This window comes from Anabrus simplex, chromosome 7 (genome assembly GCF_040414725.1).
Source record: "Anabrus simplex isolate iqAnaSimp1 chromosome 7, ASM4041472v1, whole genome shotgun sequence".
Classification (NCBI taxonomy): domain Eukaryota; kingdom Metazoa; phylum Arthropoda; class Insecta; order Orthoptera; family Tettigoniidae; genus Anabrus; species Anabrus simplex.
In genome coordinates, this window is record NC_090271.1 from 7,530,343 (window position 1) to 7,551,315 (window position 20,973).

Sequence of the window (20,973 nt, forward strand, 5' to 3'; positions counted from 1 at the left end):
AAATAACTTGAAAAATATCTTCTCTCATGGGTATGGTTAACTCAAAATTGAAATTCAGAAACTCTCTGATATAAATAAAGTTGAACATAAACTTTTCCCTTCACAAAATTCATACAGTGAGTGCATAAGTCTTTAGAAGTTCAAAATAAACACTTATTTTCATCAATCACACTCATATGAAACCTACAGTCTTTTTTACATTCATGCCTACAGTCTGTTTAAATTATTAAATTGAAATTCATAAGTTGAATGTGGTTTCACAAGTCTTTGGAATGTTCAAAAATAAACATTTTCCTTCATAAATCACTCATATGAAACCCTACAGTCTTTTTAAATTGATGCCTAAAGTCTGATTAAATTCTTAAATGAATAATCACACGAAAAATGAACTTTCATTTTTAGGCACTTGTAATTGGTGGTTAACGTAGCACTTCAAAAAAATGATTTGGAAATGTGTCCCTTCAATAAGTCAAGGATTGTCTAGTGCAATAGTATTCACTTGCTTTTACCAGATTAAAATGCTAAATGCACTCATATCACCTGAGTTTTGCGTAGGCTGGAACTGGTGAATACGGCTCCGCAAGCAGCAAGTGGAACTCCAACGATGTTGTCAGCAAGACGTAGAACCAAGCCCCATCAACGTCGTACCTCGTTCCATATCCCTCGTCGAACCACGTATTACCTCCAACGTCGTACTATGTCCCACGTTGAATCAGGTGTCACGATTTCTGGTGTCGTAGAATGTTGTTAACACATGAGAAAGTTCAACTGACACTGATTCATGTAGCACTGTCTGTTATTTGAATATTTGGAAGTCAAGAATAAATAGCATTGCATTTAGAATCACATGAATTTTGAATCAAAGTTCATAATCTGCACTTTGTAACACAGTCGAGTATCTCACTTCAAAGTAATGCTCAAAAATAGTAATGGCTTTCAAAATGAATTAAAGCACAGTCTGAAGTTTTTGAAACAAATGTCACAGTTCTTAAATAACATGAGCTTTTAAAGATACAGTTCATATAATGTGAGATATTTTCACTGAACACAATGTTCATGACGTTCAGAGCTCGTTGTATTAAGTTCGAAGCGAAACTTAAAGTTCACAGTTTATGGAAATAGCGAGTGTAAGTCCAGTCTACACATGATGGGTTTAACTGTCTCTAGCTACCACCAACACAAGTCTTAAGTAAGTTTTCAATGTTAATTAGCTTCACTTAAGTTAGTATTTCCTATAAATGACATAAAATGTCCTTAAGGTTTACTCAATTGCCTAATATCACTGTTCAAACATTAGTCATATCTGAGAAATTGTTCACATTCGGCTATGACAATTATTGAGTTTCTGATTATTAAAATACTCTAAGTTACGAGCAGTTACAGTTCAATGATAAACACACGTAGAAATGTTATCAAGTTCGGAAGTGCACCATCAAAAAGTTCAAATCGTCACACGCAGCCTTTTTTCAAGTCCATAACACTGTATCTGAGAATGACAGAGTTCAACTTAACGCACACTGAAAATTTTACAAGTCCACAACACGACAGAAAATTTATGTCTCATCTTATTATACGCCAAATTTTTCTAAGTCTTTCCATACGGCAGACGTTTCATAACTCCGAAGGATCACTTTGCGTAACGCGACACGACAATAGCACCATCTCACATGGTCGAGTTGTATATTGCAACTGCCTGTACCCAGCGAGGCGATGCTCTTATATACTGAAAGCTGGCTGGCTCACTGCTCAAGCGAAGAAAATGCGTTTTGTTTCCATATTAATATCTCGGAAACTAGTGGAGGATTTCCTTCAAATTTTGGCTACTTTACTTTTCAAAAACGAGCTTCATGCTGGTGTACTTCATATTTTTGTAGTTTGCGGCGTTTAGATTAAAATGCTTCGAGATCATTCTAGATGGGTGGGTCTGCAACACATTTCGATTACGTCACCCACCCGGTTCCCTGCCTGTGACATAGCGCTGTCTCGATCACACACATAGCGAGCAGCTGAGTCTCGAATGTGGAATGTTAAAGCTATCAATTCATTAATTATGAAATGCAAATATGATGTGCCAGGCTGTAGGCATTCCTGGTACAATACTGTATATAAGATACGTGACAAGACTTGGTTATCAGCCATACTATAGATGGAAAGAAAAAGGCTTTGACCAGAGAACCAAGCAGTTCATATAACGCAATATCATCATTGTGCCATTCATGAAGCAATTCTAAATGACACATAAATTGAGATAATTGCAGACAATTTGGAGGTCTGATAGAAATTAGAATTACGCAAAGCAATCTTACACAAAATCTAATTGTTATAGTATGTTAGAAGGCTTTGATATCATTCATATGCTACAGCTGATTTCATCAATGTATTTTCTTTGTAATTGAGCAATTCAAGATCCATATAGCTCTCTAAGAAGACATGAGATGAGCTACCTGGATAAACCTGAGCTGGACCAACACCACAGATGATACCTAGATGACCAGCCACGCAAGATGAACATCACCCAGGATTGCGGAGGATGAACGAGCAATGATTTCATTCCAGAAGCAAAGGAAAATGAGATCAGTTCTTAAATAAAATGTATATAGATTGGTAGACATTAACATGAATTGATGAAATGAAATGGTGTATGCCTTTTAGTGCAGGGAGTGTCCGAGGACATGTTCGGCTCGCCAGGTGCAGATCTTTTAATCTGACTCCCGTAGGTGACCTGCACGTCGTGATGATGATGAAGACGACACATACACCCAGCCCCCGTGCCAGCACAATTAACCAATTAAGGTTAAAATTCCCGACCCTGCCGGGAATCGAACCCGGGACCCCTGTGACCAAAGGCCAGCACGCTAACCATTTAGCCATGGAGCCGGACACGTGAACTGGTGAGTTGTAGTCAAAGCTTAGTATATTTTACCATTATTGTCTTCAAAATAACCTAAACTGTGTTAGATTCTCGTGAGTGATTTATCTATTATATCGATATAAAAGGAATAGAAGGGAATAGGTAGTCTTCTTAAGAAACATAATTAACCCAAGTTAGGAAGTGTGATATAGTAATGTGATAATAGTATTTTAGTGAAAGCAAAGAATCCAAACATATTATGCCATATCATATTTGAAAATCTTATGAGGAGAATATGTTAAGATTTTAATAGTATACCAAGCTATATGTTAATGTGTATATAGGTGATACATTATCATGAGTTAGAATCGCACTAGATATGGAAATGACAGCAGACAGAAGAAATGTTGACATAATTTAAGAAGATAGTGATCCAATGATATAAATATACAAGGATAAGGTTATTTGTGCATCAAGAAAGGTAAATACATGAAATATGTGAAATAATAATAAGATTTGAAATGAGTAATGAAGAAGATGTAATGTTGTTATATGAAAGAAATGAAAGATGAATTATGGGAATATGTGTTGCCACGATGAGATAATAAATGGAAATGGAATATTTGAAGAGAGAGATGAGATGATTGATGCATATTAGGATCACATATGTTCATGATTTAATCACATTATACTTTGTCAAAAAACCATACATTATGATAACAATGTTGTGTTTTGATTTTCATTGAATATTATGATAGGATAAAATCATCAAAAACATTCCTAAAAGATTGAGTATTCATTTACTTGGACATTTTTTAACTTAGAATTTCCACTGAAAATTGCATTCTCTTAAATTAATTATGGCATACTTAGATTAATATGGATGGTTATTGCTACTTTGTATGGAGGTGTAACTGAATTGATATCGCACAATGTCTTCGAAAATGATGTTCCCTAGATACTTTATTTGATTCGTGCAAGGTCACATATTGATATTCAAGCACACTTAAGGATCTGAATATCTTGTTATACTCAATGATTAATTTATGTTATAAAGGGAAGTTAATATAAGACATGAATTTGGATTATATAGTAGCTTTAATTGATCACAAGCAAACTTTTGCTATTAAATAAGAAACTTATTGCTTTTCCAGATGCTTATAGCAGGATATTCCAACGATATCTTGAGATAATCCAACCAGAGATCAATAAATCTTATTTTAATAGATTGTCCTAAGAACAGCTAAGAATGTTAAAAGTAACAGAAACTGATGTGTATAGATAAATATTACATCAACATAACTACTGATTTCCCATGCATTTTTGCATATTTTACCAGTTTTTTAATGATTATTGTATAAAGATGGAACAATAACACATTTCAATTGTGATGAAAATAAGATAAATGATAATAATGATCATTAACAAATACTTTAAGCCATCAGATCAAGTGTTAATTAATCATTTCTTAATTTTAATTTTGAGATTACATTTTCCTTCACCAGCATTTCTATTTTTGAATAAATAATAATAGTTAAGATTTACATGAGGTGTTACTTATAATTTTCTGCTATGGTGTAAGCTAACTTAGAGTTAAGACGTTGAATTATTGAATATTCTTGCAATATGGAGACGTCCATCAACTCAGCTGATAGATGAAATACTACTTGACGTATCGGTGTATTTTTGATCCCATGTAAAAAATATATATATTTATGAACCCTGAGAGACTGGTCGGGATTTGTTTTACGTGAACCATCCTGGACGTGGGAAGGGCGTAATAGTGATCAGTACTTCTGATGCTTGTGCACTGCTAAACTAACTGCACTAACTTCTCGATAACATGTCTTCTAACATTATTACCTCTAAAATCAATGAACAAGTTACAGTCTATTTCTCCACTTGCTAACTTCATTTGTGACTTGCTCTGTCTGACTCACCTTCAACTTTTATCTGTAACACCATATTTCAAAAGTTTCTATTTTATGCAGGACATGCAGGAATTAAGTTTCCCTATTTCCTTTCTTGAAAAGTAAACATATTTAGCTGTGAAATACAAGCACGCGCGACAGATCGATGATGTAGCAATCAAGTCTCGCCTGGTGTCGATAACGCAGTAGCAGTGGCTCGAAATGATGCTGCCTGCAAGGTTCGGTCTGCGATAAAAGTTTCAACGGAAATTAGGAAGAGCCATTCAAAACAAGAGGAGGGAAATGCTCAGCGCAGACAGGAGTTCGGCCGGGAGGTATTTCATGGTCCACAGTACGGTCCCGATCTTGCTACCAGATATTTTCATCTTCTCTTGCACCTCAAGGAATTCCTGTCCTTTGGTCAGCATTTTTACACGGACGAAGAGCTGAAGACGAATACCACACGTTGGTTCCATTCTCAGGAGGAAGACTTCTATGACATAGCTCCAACATGGCAGTATCAGGTGCCAATCAAGTAGCTATGTTGTCTTCTCTTTTTTTAAACGGAAACTACATTTCTAGATTGCTCTCATATTTCTTTTCGTCCGGGTTCTGCTTTCATATTATATGAACACCTTCTCTACGATAGAGATGAGCTTCTTCTTGTGCCATTATCTGGTCTTGATGTGTTACAGGAGAGCTGCCTGCACACATTCACAGAACCACGAGTGACAAACTATTAGTTCACTGCGCAGTACAAGTCCCAGCGTCTGTCCTCAAGTAGAGTGGCTCTTCTCTAAGAAGAACTGCTAGCAGTAGCTCCAAGATGACTTTGGGAGTGGCGATCGTTCTGCAAGAAAACCAGCTTTGTAAAAGGTTATGTTGCGTGTCCTTCGCGATCTCAGCTATGCGCCTGATAGCTCCGCAACACGCCGCAGCCCGGATCTTTCCAGACTCTACGAGGTTACTGCAGTGCGCTTGCTTGTGACGTCAGCCAGCGCTATAAAAGGAGCAGCATTCCGCTACTTCCCAGGACTCCCCAGTGTCCAACGCCAGATTACACTGAAAGTCGAACACGGAGGCTATCCTTCTTAAACATGTGTATCGAACAGGTGGACTGAATTCTGGTTGTGAGGTTTCATCTCTAGGCACTGCCTCACCCCCCGCTTCCTGTAACCACGTCGAGCCCCGATGTCAGTATTCTACTCATCCCACAGTCCTCACTTATGCTCCGACATCAACATTAGTATTCTACTAATTGTGAATATTTATGTCAGCTCCTGACAAGCCTACGGCAATTACTAGCATTCTGTTAGTACGAAATTTCATTGCAAGTTACACTAGTAATTGTACAAGGCAGATAGTTTTCGACTATCTTGAACTCTCTCTTATTTGACAGACTATCTCTGCAACATAGATTCGTGTGTATATAGAACTCTCATGTATATAAAGTATATATTTCAACAGACCCTCAGTCTACTGTAATATCATCATTAATTGCGTACAAGTTCATCCAGCTTCAAGAAAAGTTTAGTTATATTTATGTACATATTGTGTAAAAACTTACTGAAGCAATACATTTATGTTGTGTTTCTGTGTACCGATTCCTTGTATACAACAGGTTAGGGCATACCCTGCTGACAAAGCACAATACTCGGGATGCTGGGGGAACAGGAAAGTGATGATGGTGATGGGGAAAGCTGAAGGAAGAGGATGGAGCAATGATGAGACCAAGTGAAGTAAATGCAAGGAGAAAGGAAGGACTGGAGCAGTCTTGAAGAGTAGTTCAAAATGGGGATTGCATAAGCGATCGGATAGAATGAAGTGCAGACATCCTAGATTGCAAGCACAGAAGAGGATACTGAGGAATTTGAGGAGAAACTGAGAAGAGAAATTACTGATGTGGTAGTGACAGTGATGGGTGACTTCAATGCACAGACTAAGGAAGAACCCTGTGAACCAATGAAGCAATGGGTATGTGTCGAGAGACTAACGAATGGTTCATCGAAAGGGGAGTAGCAGCCTTTCAGAAGTTCCAAGGGTGGCAGTCTAGATGATTGACTGATATGGCCATGTAATAATACTCAACATGGATTAGCTGTGTTGATTCTGCTACACAGCTGAAAGCAACAGAAAACTACAGCTGTAACTAACTCCCGAGGACACACAGGTCTCTCTGTATGAGTGACGTACTGATGATGGCTTCCTCCCAGGTAAAATACTTAGGAGGTAAAATACCCCCCATTCGGATCTCCGGGTGGGGACTACAGGAGCGATCATCAGGAAGATGGATACTGACATTCTGTGAGTTGGAGCGTGGAATGTTAGAAGTTTGAATCCTTGTGGTAGGTTAGAGAACCTGAAAAGAGAGATGGATAGACTCAAGTTAGATGCAGTTGGCATAAGTGAAGTACGTTGGCAGGAAGAACAGGAATTTGGTCAGGCGACTACAGAATTATCAACACAAACTCAAACAGGCAAAATGCATGAGTTGGTTTAATAATGAATAAGAAAATAGGGCAGTGGGTAAGCTACTACGACCAGCATAGTGAAAGGATTATTGTTGTCAGGATAGACATCAAACCAATGCCTACCACAATAGTGAAGGTCTATATGCCTACTAGTTCAGCGGATGATGAAGAAATCGAAAGAATGAACAAAGAGATAGAAAATTTAATACAATATGTATAAGGTGACGAGAATTTAATTGTGATGGGAGACTGAAATGCAGTGGTAAGCCGAGGAAGAGAAGGTGACACAGTAGGAGAATTCGACCTGGAACAAAGGAATGAAAGCAGAAATCGGCTGATTGATTCTGAACCGATCATAATTTAGTCCTTGCTAACACTTGGTTCAAACACCATAAATGATGGCTGTATACGTGGATGAGACCTGGAGACACGGGAAGTTATCGAATAGACTTCATCATGATTAGGCAGAGATTCAGAAACCAGGTGTTGGATTGCAAGACTTTCCCAGGAGCAGACGTGGACTCTGACCACAACTTGTTGGTCATGAAATTCAATCTGAAGTCGAAGAAATTGAAGAAAGGAAGGAATGCAAGGAGATGGGCTCTAGACAAGTTGAAAGAAAAGAGTGTGAGGGATTGTTTCAAGGAACATGTTGCACAAGGCCTAAATGAAAAGGCTGAAGGAAACACAATAGAGGAAGAGTGGATAGTCGTGAACAATGAGGTCTCTAGGGCTGCTGAAGAAATGTTAGCAAGAAAAAAAGTAATCAACTAAGAATCAAGGGATAACGCAGGAGATTCTAGACCTGATTTATGTACGATGGAAATACAAGAATGCAAAAAATGAAGAGGGCAGAAAAGAATACAGGCGATTAAAAAATGAAGTGGATAGGGGAAGCAGGACAGCTCAGCAAGAATGACTGAAAGAGAAGTACAAGGGTGTTGAAGGTTGTATGGTTGTAGGAAAGGTAAATGCTGAATATAGGAAAAATCAAGGAAACCTTTGGAGAAAGCAAAACTAGGTGTATGAATGTTAAGAGCTCAGATGGAATATCACTTCTAGGAAAAGAAGACAAGGCAGAAGGATGACAAGAACATATCCAACAGTTGTATCAAGTTAAAGACGTAGATGATCTGGTTCTCGAACAAGAAGAGGCTGTTGATACTGATGAAGTCGGGGGTCCAATTGTGAGGTCAGAATTTGACAGAGCTTTGAGACCTAAGTAGGAACAAGGTACCTGGAATCTCTCTAAATTACTCACTGCCATAGGAGAAACCAGCTTGGCAAAGTTATTTCATTTAGTACGTAAGATGTATGAGACAGGAGAAGTGCCATCCAATTTTTACAATTGTGAAAATTACCGCACCATTAGTTTAGTATCTCATGCCTGCAAAGTTTATCACGTATTATTTACCAAACAATGGAAAGACAAGTTGAAACTGAGCTGGGAGGAATCAGTTTGCCTTCAGAAGAAATGTAGCAACATGTGAAGCTATCTTGACTTTACGACTGATGTTAGAGGATCGAATTAAGAAGGACAAGCCCACATACATGGCGTTTGTAGATCTAGAAAAGGCATTTGATAATGCTGATTAGACCAAACTATTTGAGATTCTGAAGGTGATCGTGATCAGATACTGAGAATGAAGAATTATCTACAATCTATATAAAAATCAATCTGCAGTGATAAGAATCATGTGTTTTGACAAAGAAGCAGCAATCCAGAAAGGAGTGAAGCAAAGCTGCAGTTTGTCCCCTCTCCTTTTCAATTTTTATATAGAACAGGCAGTAAAGGAAATCAAAGAAGAATTTGGAAAAGAAATTACAATCCAAGGAATGGAAATCAAAACGCTGAGATCTGCTGATGATATTCTTATTTTATCTGAGTCTACAGAGGATCTGGAGAAATTACTGAATGGTATGGATGGAGTCTTGGGTGAGGAGTACAAGACGAAAATAAATAAGTCCAAAATTAGAGTAATAGAGTGCAGTTGAACAAAGTCAGGTGATGAAGTCTTAAAGGAAGTTGATGAATATTGTTACTTGGGGAGTAAAATAACTTATGATGGCAGAAGTAAGGAACACTGTTAGAAAGATGTTTCTGAAGACTTTCGTCTGGAGCGTATGGAAGTGAAACATGGGCGATAACTAGCTCAGAAAGAAAGAGGATAGAAGCTTTTGAAATATGGTATTACACAAGAATGCTAAAGGTCAGATGGCTAGATCGAATCACAAATGAAGAGATACTGAATTGATTTGGTGAGAGGCGATCGATTTGGCTAAATATGATTAGAATAAGAGATAGAATGATAACACACATCTTAACGACACCCAGGACTTGTTCAGTTTTTTTTAGGGAAGTGTTTATTTATTTATTCCTGACTTACATTTGTGGCGAAGTTAGGGCTCACGGCCCTCTCTTACACTTAACCACTTTAAATTAAAAATGTAAAAATGTAAACATAAAAGTAAGACATAGTAATTCTATAAAGAAATAATACTATGGACAGAGATACTAAGACTAAGTTACAAATCAGTATGGCAATTAGTGTGACAATACTAATAATAATACTATGTATGTGTATGGTGGGTATTCAGCCCTAAGGCTGGTTGGATCCTCAAGAGCTGTCATAGATGACCTAGGCATCGCTGAAGAGGCATACTAGGGAAATAAGGAGTGACTGAAGTGCATAATAGATGGAGAAAATCCATTCACACAACAAGTATTGAGGGTAAGAACAGTAGAGGTAGACCAAGGTATGATTAGAGCAAGCAGTTCCATAGAAATGTAAAGTGTAGCACAGGATAAGATGGCATGGAGGACTGCACTAAACCAGTCTGTAAAATGATGAAGAAGTAATTGGACCACACTGATATTGGAAAAAACTTGTAGATTTTGTGAAAGAAATGAGTTGGTTGTGGGCATTACGTAGTTTAGAAATAAAAAATAGAAGGAAGATTACTCGGTTGGGGTGGAGGACGGGAAGTGATAATTTTTTTGGTTGAAAAAGGAAACTGCAGACAGTTACTGGACAAAATAGTTCCTCCGGGAGACCATCCAATTGTGGTAGCATGGAAAGATTAAAGGACAACGGAGAATAAACTAAAAGTACGAAGATTACAGGACCAACAACGCAGGACACTCTCATGCGATAATATTAATATCTCAAAGAGTACTCGTCGGATTTGTGAATAAAGCACATCGCAGAGATCTAGTGACTGAAGGGAGAGTTCCCACATTTGATGCAATCACGAGTAAATGTACAGCTAACTGTGGAGTGAGAATGATGTGCAGTGATGCAGTGCTACAGATAGCCTCCCAACATCAAATGAAATATCAGAACCAAGGATACTGGGTGGATGCAGGTACAGAACATTTTAGAAATGGGAGGGATGGGATACTATTGGATCAGCAAAGAATTTGTAAAACTGTAGTCCTAAGGGTTACAGATACTAAAAAGAAACAAATTGCTTCACAGTGTAAAAAATAAGAGGACACTAGGGAAATTGGACAAATGTAGATATTTCAAAAAGAGAAATACGGTGGATGGGCACATCTTATGAGAAACTGTTTAGAGATGAGGGGAAAAAAATGAGAAATTTATAGACGTGGAGGATATGAGAAAAATTCATAACAAAAATCAGCTTGGAACTTTGAAGAAGGCGGTGACTTGGTAGTCAAGAGACACTTCCCGATCTTGATATTTGACATTTTATTACGGTTAATATTCATTTTTATTATAGTTTCTCTGGTCTTGAAGATATTTTGAAATATGTTTCATAGTTTACATTGTGGCTTGTATCGTTTTCTGCGTTTATAGTTGTTTTGTCGTATACTTATAGGTTAGTACACGCATTGTTTGATGGTTGCTATGTTATTCTATATCACGAATATTTTGAAGATTAACTAATACAATCTCCGTTTAGGACAACTGGCAGTCTTGAGGCCCTTATGAGTAAGAATTTTATCATCTCGTGACCATATTGTTTGTGGCTGAACAATCTAATTTACTTACATACGATACCAACAATCTAGGTTAGGTGCTGCATTTGGACATTTGATTGGATATATATTGAATTTATATAACAAATCTTACAATATAATTAACTGGATGGAAGTACTGTGGTAGAACCTTTATGATATAGTATAGATTATTTTAATGATCTGCATCTGATTTTCCTCCGTTACATTACCAATGTACAACCTCCGTGATAACATTGTGGGGTACCCTCTATGACGACTTCGTTGGTTGATTTCTGTACCACTGTCGTTGAACATATGACGATATATAAGCATTATTATTATTATTATTTTTGTTCCGAGGTTTCTGTGGAACAGCAGAGGTGAAAGAAGGTACGGGCTGGAATGGGTCTAACTACAAGTTCGAAAGATGAATTAAAATTTCAACAAAGGTTATATTTTCAAAACTTAACAATGGTGACATAGAATTTGAAAACTTAACAAGTCAACAACAAGCCAAAATCAGATACAAAGAAAGTACAAGTGTTAGGGGATTATTACAAGGTCTGGGCTTCGAGCTCCACAATCACAATCCTTGAGCTATTAGCCCAACTTTACCAAGGTACAAAATTGAACAAAGGGGCAGAAAACCCCATCATGCCAAGGAGCACTTGCTCCCAATTACAATGCTAAGCCTCATAGAGGCACACAGAAATCAAATTTAGGAAAGAGCAGACCCGCTCTCAAAGTTCAAGCCTATCAGGAGGCCATAAGTAGACTTCACACTAACTGCCCTCAAGGCACACATATAATGGTACAGGGGTACCTCGTACCCAATCTACTGGGCCTTCTCAGGAAGGAAAACAAAACGAGTTAAACGAATGGCCCAAAATACAAAATTGAATGGAGGCGATTACTTGCACTCCTACACTAAAGTTTTTTTTAAAGACCTGTGTGGCGCTAGGCCAATAATACATGGGCTAATCCCAAGCTAGAGAGGTGACTCGCATGAGAAAACTTTAATACATTAAGGAAGAGAAGAAACGGTTATGAAAACGTAGTCACCTCAATTTCAAAATGAAGGGGAGCTCAAGAGGGTAAATCACTCTCTATCCCCGCTTTACAGTTAAAGAGATTTGTAGTTTTTACATAGACTGAAAAGGAATTTACATTTTAAAAAGATGGGTTACATATTAAAGGTTTCGAACCTTCCCCGAGAGTTAGACTGCTGAGCTAGCAAGAAATAAAGATGTTAAAAGGCCATTACCTTGTAGAAGAACTGCTGCTTGAAGAAAGAGGCGCTTCCCGCGCCCTGCTACATATCCACACACTAAGTTAGATGTTACTGAAGTGGCACCGAGACAAGAAAATCAGCAGTTTTTATACCCTCGTGGAAAATTCGAGACCTTTCAAGAATGAGCTAAAAGTTATACATCAACATCGAAGAAGAAAGACACTATTGGTCAAAAATTAATTAAAGAAATTCGGGATAGGCTGAGTTCAAAACTGGCGGACAGAAAGATTAATATTGCCAACCCCAAAAAATAAAAGCACAAAATTTAGTAAAGACAACAACTTTTGAATACAAAATTTCTTCAAGAAAGTTCATTCCTTCGCACCAGAGTGCGTAATCATAGTTTTTAGTAGAGACATCTGGTAGAGAACATCCACACTTCTTGATCAATTACAACCAAAAACACATCAAAATTCACACAGAGCCATATTCGGAGAAACTGTTGAGTTAATACAGTTTTTTAAGTTCAGGCTTTCTCCTGTAGAGGAGTTTCAATTGGCGCAATATTTGAACTAGCAGCGTGGAGGTGTACCGCCCGGTACAATTATTCTTATTATTATTATTATTATTCTGACACTTCACATCAGCTATTTACCTTTGTGTTAGCAGTGGAGAGAACCATCTGACTCGGTAAGATCTATCATTCAAAAACAGCATTATTACAGATCAGCCCAAAACTCCAAAGCATGGTCGATTCTCGGGAAGCATCAAGCACTTCAAGTGCTGTGCCTACATTTATTGAATGCAAGATATGTCACAGAAAGTTTAAAAAGGGGGCATTAACATACACATAGCAAGAGCTCACGAGCAACTATCTCAGGACTCATCATTGTTAGATAGTGAACAATTGCACGTTAATTTAGGAATTCCTCAGGCATCTCAAACTCTTCATACAAATTTATCAGCTAGACACAGTGCGAATTCTTCAAACCAGGCATTTGATGACATAAATTGTCAGTGTCCACACTGCGGATGTTATTACTCCAGTTCCCGTGGGGTCAAAATACACATCAGCAGAGCTCATCCTGATATCCCGCCAAATTTTAGTTTCTAGAAATCGACAGAGGGTTGATCCCTCTCAAAATTGCAAGCTGTCCACTTCATGGCCGTATCGATGAGTTTAATCAACAAATTAATCTAAAAAGCCACCTAATCGATACTTTATTTCTTTTGCCTTTGGCAAACTTAAAAATACATTAAAAAACACAGTACATGTTTCGACCACTTAGTGGTCATCTTCAGCTGTATATAAAAATCTTAGATGATAACATTTAAAACCAAGCACATTGGATCTTATAAGTATATCCCATGGGAATCCAAAAACTATTGTTCTTGATGATTTAAATGAATTGGAAGATTGGGGGGGGGGGGGTTGGGGGTAAGGAGATTTATGTGAATGATACTTAAATTACAGTATCGTTTACAATTGTGTTTAAAAAACTTAAATGATGAAAAACATATTTAAAATATTTAAAAGCGCCTATGGTAAAATTCTTTTTGATAAAATTAGGTGGCGTGATTAAAAGTTCGCGTTTGTAACAATCTTCAGGCATTTGTGAGAAAATAATAACTTAATTAAAATTCGCGTCTATGGTGCTGTTAAACACTTTGTTTTTAATAAACACACTTAAAATATTCTAAAGTGTCTATGGTATGGCAGTTATTAAAAAAAAACACTTGTGCTTGAATGAAAGTTTATGTTAGAAGCACCAGTCTTCAGGTATTTATTGTTTATATTTGATAACTTCCTTGAGTGATATTCTTGTGGTTAAAAGGCCGTGTTGACTGTTTAACTTCCGAGAATTGCTCTTTGGAATGTGATAAAAGAATTTGTGTTAGTCGTTTAACTTGTTAAAACCCTGTGGTGGCTTCTGTTATACAAAATGGCGATCTGATTCGGGCAGCTTGCCTAGCGATCTGTAACCAGCAGGAGATCGTAATATATTAATATATAACATATGATAAAAGTAAAAAGCTCCGAATTCCACATAGATAGCGGGAAGATATTTGTATTCGAGATTGCGTGGCCTTGACTTACCTTATCTGGCAAATGTTTAATCCACGTTGCCTTGGAGAACTGCCTTCGTGCACGACCTAGTGTGATAGCGGTGTGACATGGTCTGATTGTTCGTGGAATATTCCGGAGAAAGGGGAAGTAGAGTTGTGTTGTCATCTAGTACGTCTTGTGAGGGGGGAGGGATTATTGGTTGTGTTTCAGTGACGTCGTGTTCGAGTATTTCATTTGTTTGTCTTGTTTGTTTACTGTTTACCATTTCCACGTATTTACTGAATTGTTCGTATAGGAGGTTTTTTCGTTCGTTTCGTTTAGATTCCGTTCCCTGTTCTCTAGTTTATCGAGAGTAATGTGGATGTTTTCTAGGTTATTCATTAAACTTCCTTTATTAATCCTACTGATAATTTGGAGATCTTGTCTGATGTTAGTGAAATTGTGATTTGCCTCCTTCATATGAGCTCCCATAGCAGAGTATCTTCTGTATTTCTCTGCATTAACATGTTCCTGATATCTAATTAAAAAGCTCCTCCCAGATTGCCCCACGTATGTAATTTTGCACTGGGTACATGTCAGTCTGTAAATGCCAGATTCCTGGAATTCGTCATCTTTAAGTTTATTGACTTTATTGTGATTAAAAAATCTGTGTTTTGTATTGTTGTTGGTTGAGAAAGCTATTTTGGTATTGTGCTTCTTAAACAAATTCGTGATTTCATAAATCCTCAGGTTATTAAAGGTGAATTTGATGTATTTCTTTGCATTCTCCGATTATTGCTTTAGTTTACTTTGTTGTTGATATTTGCACTTAGTAATGATTTTGTTAATGAATTTCAAACTGAAACCGTTATGTAAGGCTTGTTGACGAATGAAAGATAGTTCCTTCTTTCTGTCCGTATCTGTTAACGGGATTTCAAAGGCCCTGTTGACGAAACTGTAGTAGGCGGATTTCTTTTGTGAAGTGGGATGTAAAGAATCGCTTTTAATTGTAGTCGGTGTAAAAGTGGGTTTTCTGTGTATTTTAAACTGGAAATGGTTCTTTATCCGGATTGTTTGAATATCTAGAAAATTGAGTGTACCTCCTTCTTCTTCCGCTGTAAATTTAATGTTTGGGTCTAAAGTATTTAAGGTATTTAGAATACTTTGACTGTCATTAAGTTCTTTGTTTATAATGACAAAAGTATCGTCAACAAAGCGTACCCAGAAATCTAGTCCTTTAATGTGGCCTACTATCTGAATGTATTCCAAGTGATCGAGGTATATGTTAGCTAAAATTCCGGAGGCCGGTGCTCCCATAGGTAGTCCATCTTGCTGATAAATTTTATTATTAAAAGAAAAGAAATTATGGTTCAATACGAATTCCAGGATAGTTTTCTATTTCAGGTTCGCTGATGCGTTTATGGTCTAATAAATTAGTTTTTATAATCTTGATAGTGTCTTTTATAGGAATGTTCGTATACATGTCTTTAATGTCGAAAGAACTTGTTACGTGAGAACCAGTTAATTTGAAATCTTTAGCGATCTTACAAAACTCTTTAGAGTTTTTTATCGAGGTTTTGGTATAAAAAACACAGTTTTGGGACAAAAACTTATGAATAAATTGAGAGGCTTTGTACGTAGGACTTTTCCAAAAATTAATTACTGGCCTAACAGGTACGTCCTTTTTATGTAATTTAGGCATAGCTCTTGCCTTAGGAAGTCCAGGGTTCATATTTATGAGTTTATGGACTTCTTGGTCATTTAAAAGGAAGGTGCATTGTTTCAGTATTCCTTTCAAATTCCTTTGGATTTTTAGGGTGGGGTCTTTCTCAATTACCTTAAACTTGTTACTATTGAAAAAAGTTTCTGTTTTCTTAATGTATTCGGTTTCATTTAATATTACCACTGTTCCTCCTTTGTCGGCTTTTGTTATAACTACGTCATTTTGCCTAATTTTACGCTGAAGATCCTTCTCAACTTTTGAAATGGCGGAATTAGTTAATAATCCTTTAATTACGGAGGGAATCTTTTTCTTTGCTTCGTACCGTACATCATTTTGAATGTCGACTGGAAGAGTTTGTATGGCCGTTTCTGTTTCTGCTAACGTTTGTATTAATTCTAGTTTGTTGTTGATACTTTGCCAATTATGATTTGGACCTTTGCCTAATATTAGTAGTTCTTGTTCTGTAAAAGTCGTGTCAGACAAATTTTTTACAGGGGGTGGGAGTTTTTCACAATTGAAAGGTGTTATTAGGGTGAGGCTTATATTGTTTAGTTAGGGCATTGCTTTTTAGGTTTTCTAACTTCTTATTCAATGTCGCCTGTTTCTTGTTCATTAGACTCTCTACTTTATCTCTACAGTATTTTTGTACAGAATCCCATTCTAACGGTACCAAATTAATTGACGCTGAAAGGTGCGCTAGGTAAAGTTCCCGATTAAGGAAGGATTTCTTCCTATACATAAATTTGATTTCTCTTTTAAGCCATAGACGGTTAACTGTTTTCTGGGTTGAAATTTGGAATACTGAGCGTATACTGTTTCTTTGTGTCCCTTTTAAGAAATTAGGAACCAGGTTGTTAATCAAACATTCTTTCAGGAATGTTATATCTGTGCTTACTTTTGCAGGTTTCATCTTTAGTTCAAGATAGATGTTCGTACTATTTCCTGCTTGGTTAGCATTCGTATTGCAAGCTGTCCACTTCATGGCCGTATCGATGAGTTTAATCAACAAATTAATCTAAAAAGCCACCTAATCGATACTTTATTTCTTTTGCCTTTGGCAAACTTAAAAATACATTAACAAACACAGTACATGTTTCGACCACTTAGTGGTCATCTTCAGCTGTATATAAAAATCTTAGATGATAACATTTAAAAGCAAGCACATTGGATCTTATAAGTATATCCCATGGGAATCCAAAAACTATTGTTCTAGATGCTTTAAATGAATTGGAAGATTGGGGGGGGGGGGGGTTGGGGGTAAGGAGATTTATGTGAATGATACTTAAATTACAGTATCGTTTACAATTGTGTTTAAAAAACTTAAATGATGAAAAACATATTTAAAATATTTAAAAGCGTCTATGGTAAAATTCTTTTTGATAAAATTAGGTGGCGTGATTAAAAGTTCGCGTTTGTAACAATCTTCAGGCATTTGTGAGAAAATAATAACTTAATTAAAATTCGCGTCTATGGTGCTATTAAACACTTTGTTTTTAATAAACACACTTAAAATATTCTAAAGTGTCTATGGTACGGCACTTATTAAAAAAAAACACTTGTGCTTGAATGAAAGTTTATGTTAGAAGCACCAGTCTTCAGGTATTTATTGTTTATATTTGATAACTTCCTTGAGTGATATTCTTGTGGTTAAAAGGCCGTGTTGACTGTTTAACTTCCGAGAATTGCTCTTTGGAATGTGATAAAAGAATTTGTGTTAGTCGTTTAACTTGTTAAAACCCTGTGGTGGCTTCTGTTATACAAAATGGCGATCTGATTCGGGCAGCTTGCCTCGCGATCTGTAACCAGCAGGAGATCGTAATATATTAATATATAACATATGATAAAAGTAAAAAGCTCCGAATTCCAAATAGATAGCGGGAAGATATTTGTATTCGAGATTGCGTGGCCTTGACTTACCTTATCTGGCAAATGTTTAATCCGCTTTGCCTTGGAGAACTGCCTTCGTGCACGACCTAGTGTGACAGCTGTGTGACATGGTCTGATTGTTCGTGGAATATTCCGGAGAAAGGGGAAGTAGAGTTGTGTTGTCATCTAGTACGTCTTGTGAGGGGGGAGGGATTACTGGTTGTGTTTCAGTGACGTCGTGTTCGAGTATTTCATTTGTTTGTCTTGTTTGTTTACTGTTTACCATTTCCACGTATTTACTGAATTGTTCGTATAGGAGGTTTTTTCGTTCGTTTCGTTTAGATTCCGTTCCCTGTTCTCTAGTTTATCGAGAGTAATGTGGATGTTTTCTAGGTTATTCATTAAACTTCCTTTATTAATCCTACTGATAATTTGGAGATCTTGTCTGATGTTAGTGAAATTGTGATTTGCCTCCTTCATATGAGCTCCCATAGCAGAGTATCTTCTGTATTTCTCTGCATTAACATGTTCCTGATATCTAATTAAAAAGCTCCGCCCAGATTGTCCCACGTATGTTTCTTTGCACTGGGTACGTGTCAATCTGTAAATGCCAGATTCCTGGAATTCGTCATCTTTAAGTTTATTGACTTTATTGTGATTAAAAAATCTGTGTTTTGTATTGTTGTTGGTTGAGAAAGCTATTTTGGTATTGTGCTTCTTAAACAAATTCGTGATTTCATAAATCCTCGAGTTATTAAAGGTGAATTTGACGTATTTCTTTGCATTCTCCGATTGTTGCTTTAGTTTAATTTGTTGTTGATATTTGCACTTAGTAATGATTTTGTTAATGAATTTCAAACTGAAACCGTTATGTGGGGCAATCTGGGTGGAGCTTTTTAATTAGATATCAGGAACATGTTAATGCAGAGAAATACAGAAGATACTCTGCTATGGGAGCTCATATGAAGGAGGCAAATCACAATTTCACTAACATCAGACAAGATCTCCAAATTATCAGTAGGATTAATAAAGGAAGTTTAATGAATAACCTAGAAAACATCCACATTACTCTCGATAAACTAGAGAACAGGGAACGGAATCTAAACAAAACGAACGAAAAAAACCTCCTATACGAACAATTCAGTAAATACGTGGAAATGGTAAACAGTAAACAAACAAGACAAACAAATGAAATACTCGAACACGTCGTCACTGAAACACAACCAGTAATCCCTCCCCCCTCACAAGACGTACTAGATGACGACACAACTCTACTTCCCCTTTCTCCGGAATATTCCACGAATAATCAGACCATGTCACACCGCTATCACACTAGGTCGTGCACGAAGGCAGTTCTCCAAGGCAACGCGGATTAAACATTTGCCAGATAAGGTAAGTCAAGGCCACGCAATCTCGAATACAAATATCTTCCCGCTATCTATTTGGAATTCGGAGCTTTTTACTTTTATCATATGTTATATATTAATATATTACGATCTCCTGCTGGTTACAGATCGCGAGGCAAGCTGCCCGAATCAGATCGCCATTTTGTATAACAGAAGCCACCACAGGGTTTTAACAAGTTAAACGACTAACACAAATTCTTTTATCACATTCCAAAGAGCAATTCTCGGAAGTTAAACAGTCAACACGGCCTTTTAACCACAAGAATATCACTCAAGGAAGTTATCAAATATAAACAATAAATACCTGAAGACTGGTGCTTCTAACATAAACTTTCATTCAAGCACAAGTGTTTTTTTTTAATAACTGCCATACCATAGACACTTTAGAATATTTTAAGTGTGTTTATTAAAAACAAAGTGTTTAACAGCACCATAGACGCGAATTTTAATTAAGTTATTATTTTCTCACAAATGCCTGAAGATTGTTACAAACACGAACTTTTAATCACGCCACCTAATTTTATCAAAAAGAATTTTACCATAGACGATTTTGAATATTTTAAATATGTTTTTCATCATTTAAGTTTTTTAAACACAATTGTAAACGATACTGTAATTTAAGTATCATTCACATAAATCTCCTTACCCCAACCCCCCCCCCCCCATCTTCCAATTCATTTAAAGCATCTAGAACAATAGTTTTTGGATTCCCATGGGATATACTTATAAGATCCAATGTGCTTGCTTTTAAATGTTATCATCTAAGATTTTTATATACAGCTGAAGATGACCACTAAGTGGTCGAAACATGTACTGTGTTTGTTAATGTATTTTTAAGTTTGCCAAAGGCAAAAGAAATAAAGTATCGATTAGGTGGCTTTTTAGATTAATTTGTTGACCCTCTCAAAATGTCGAAACAATCTTTCAAGAAAGTGACCCTAATGCTAACACGGAAACTAAAGATGTCAACACACTACCGCATGAATTTAAGCAGAAAATGATGCAGTGGCGAAGTAGATTTTTAAACAATTTGACAGACGAGCAATTTGACCATGAGATTAACATTTGGTGTGAGTTCTTGGCCTCTGCGATTGATCTACTTCCAGGCCCCAAACATCCGTCACGGAAATACTACCAGTATAGGAGAAATAAACAAATCACAGACAACCAAAGGAAATATAAACAGACAACCAACCCTGAACGGGCAACAAAACGGGACCGAATAAAACGCCGAAAAAAATACAAATATCAGCTTACCCTGTACCACTTTTACAATCAGCGCAGAAAGGCTATTAGATCTGTTTTAAATTCCAATGCTGAAAACTGTAAAATTCCTTCAGATGAAATATTTCATTATTTCTCTGAAATTCTCGGGCAACCTAATGACATGATTCGATCCGAATACCCATCTCATACAAGTGATATTGATAGGGAACAAATTGACATTTTATTTAATGATATTATAAGCCCAGATGAAATCAGCTTTGCTGTTAATCATATAGCC

General features: G+C 36.8%; 1 protein-coding gene across 1 annotated transcript in view; it reads right to left on the bottom strand.

Moving 5' to 3' along the window:
• LOC136876853 (WD repeat-containing protein 54) overlaps positions 1-20,973 on the bottom strand; it is a 240,518-nt gene that overhangs the window by 101,011 nt on the left and 118,534 nt on the right. The gene's annotated exons all lie outside the window — the stretch shown is intronic.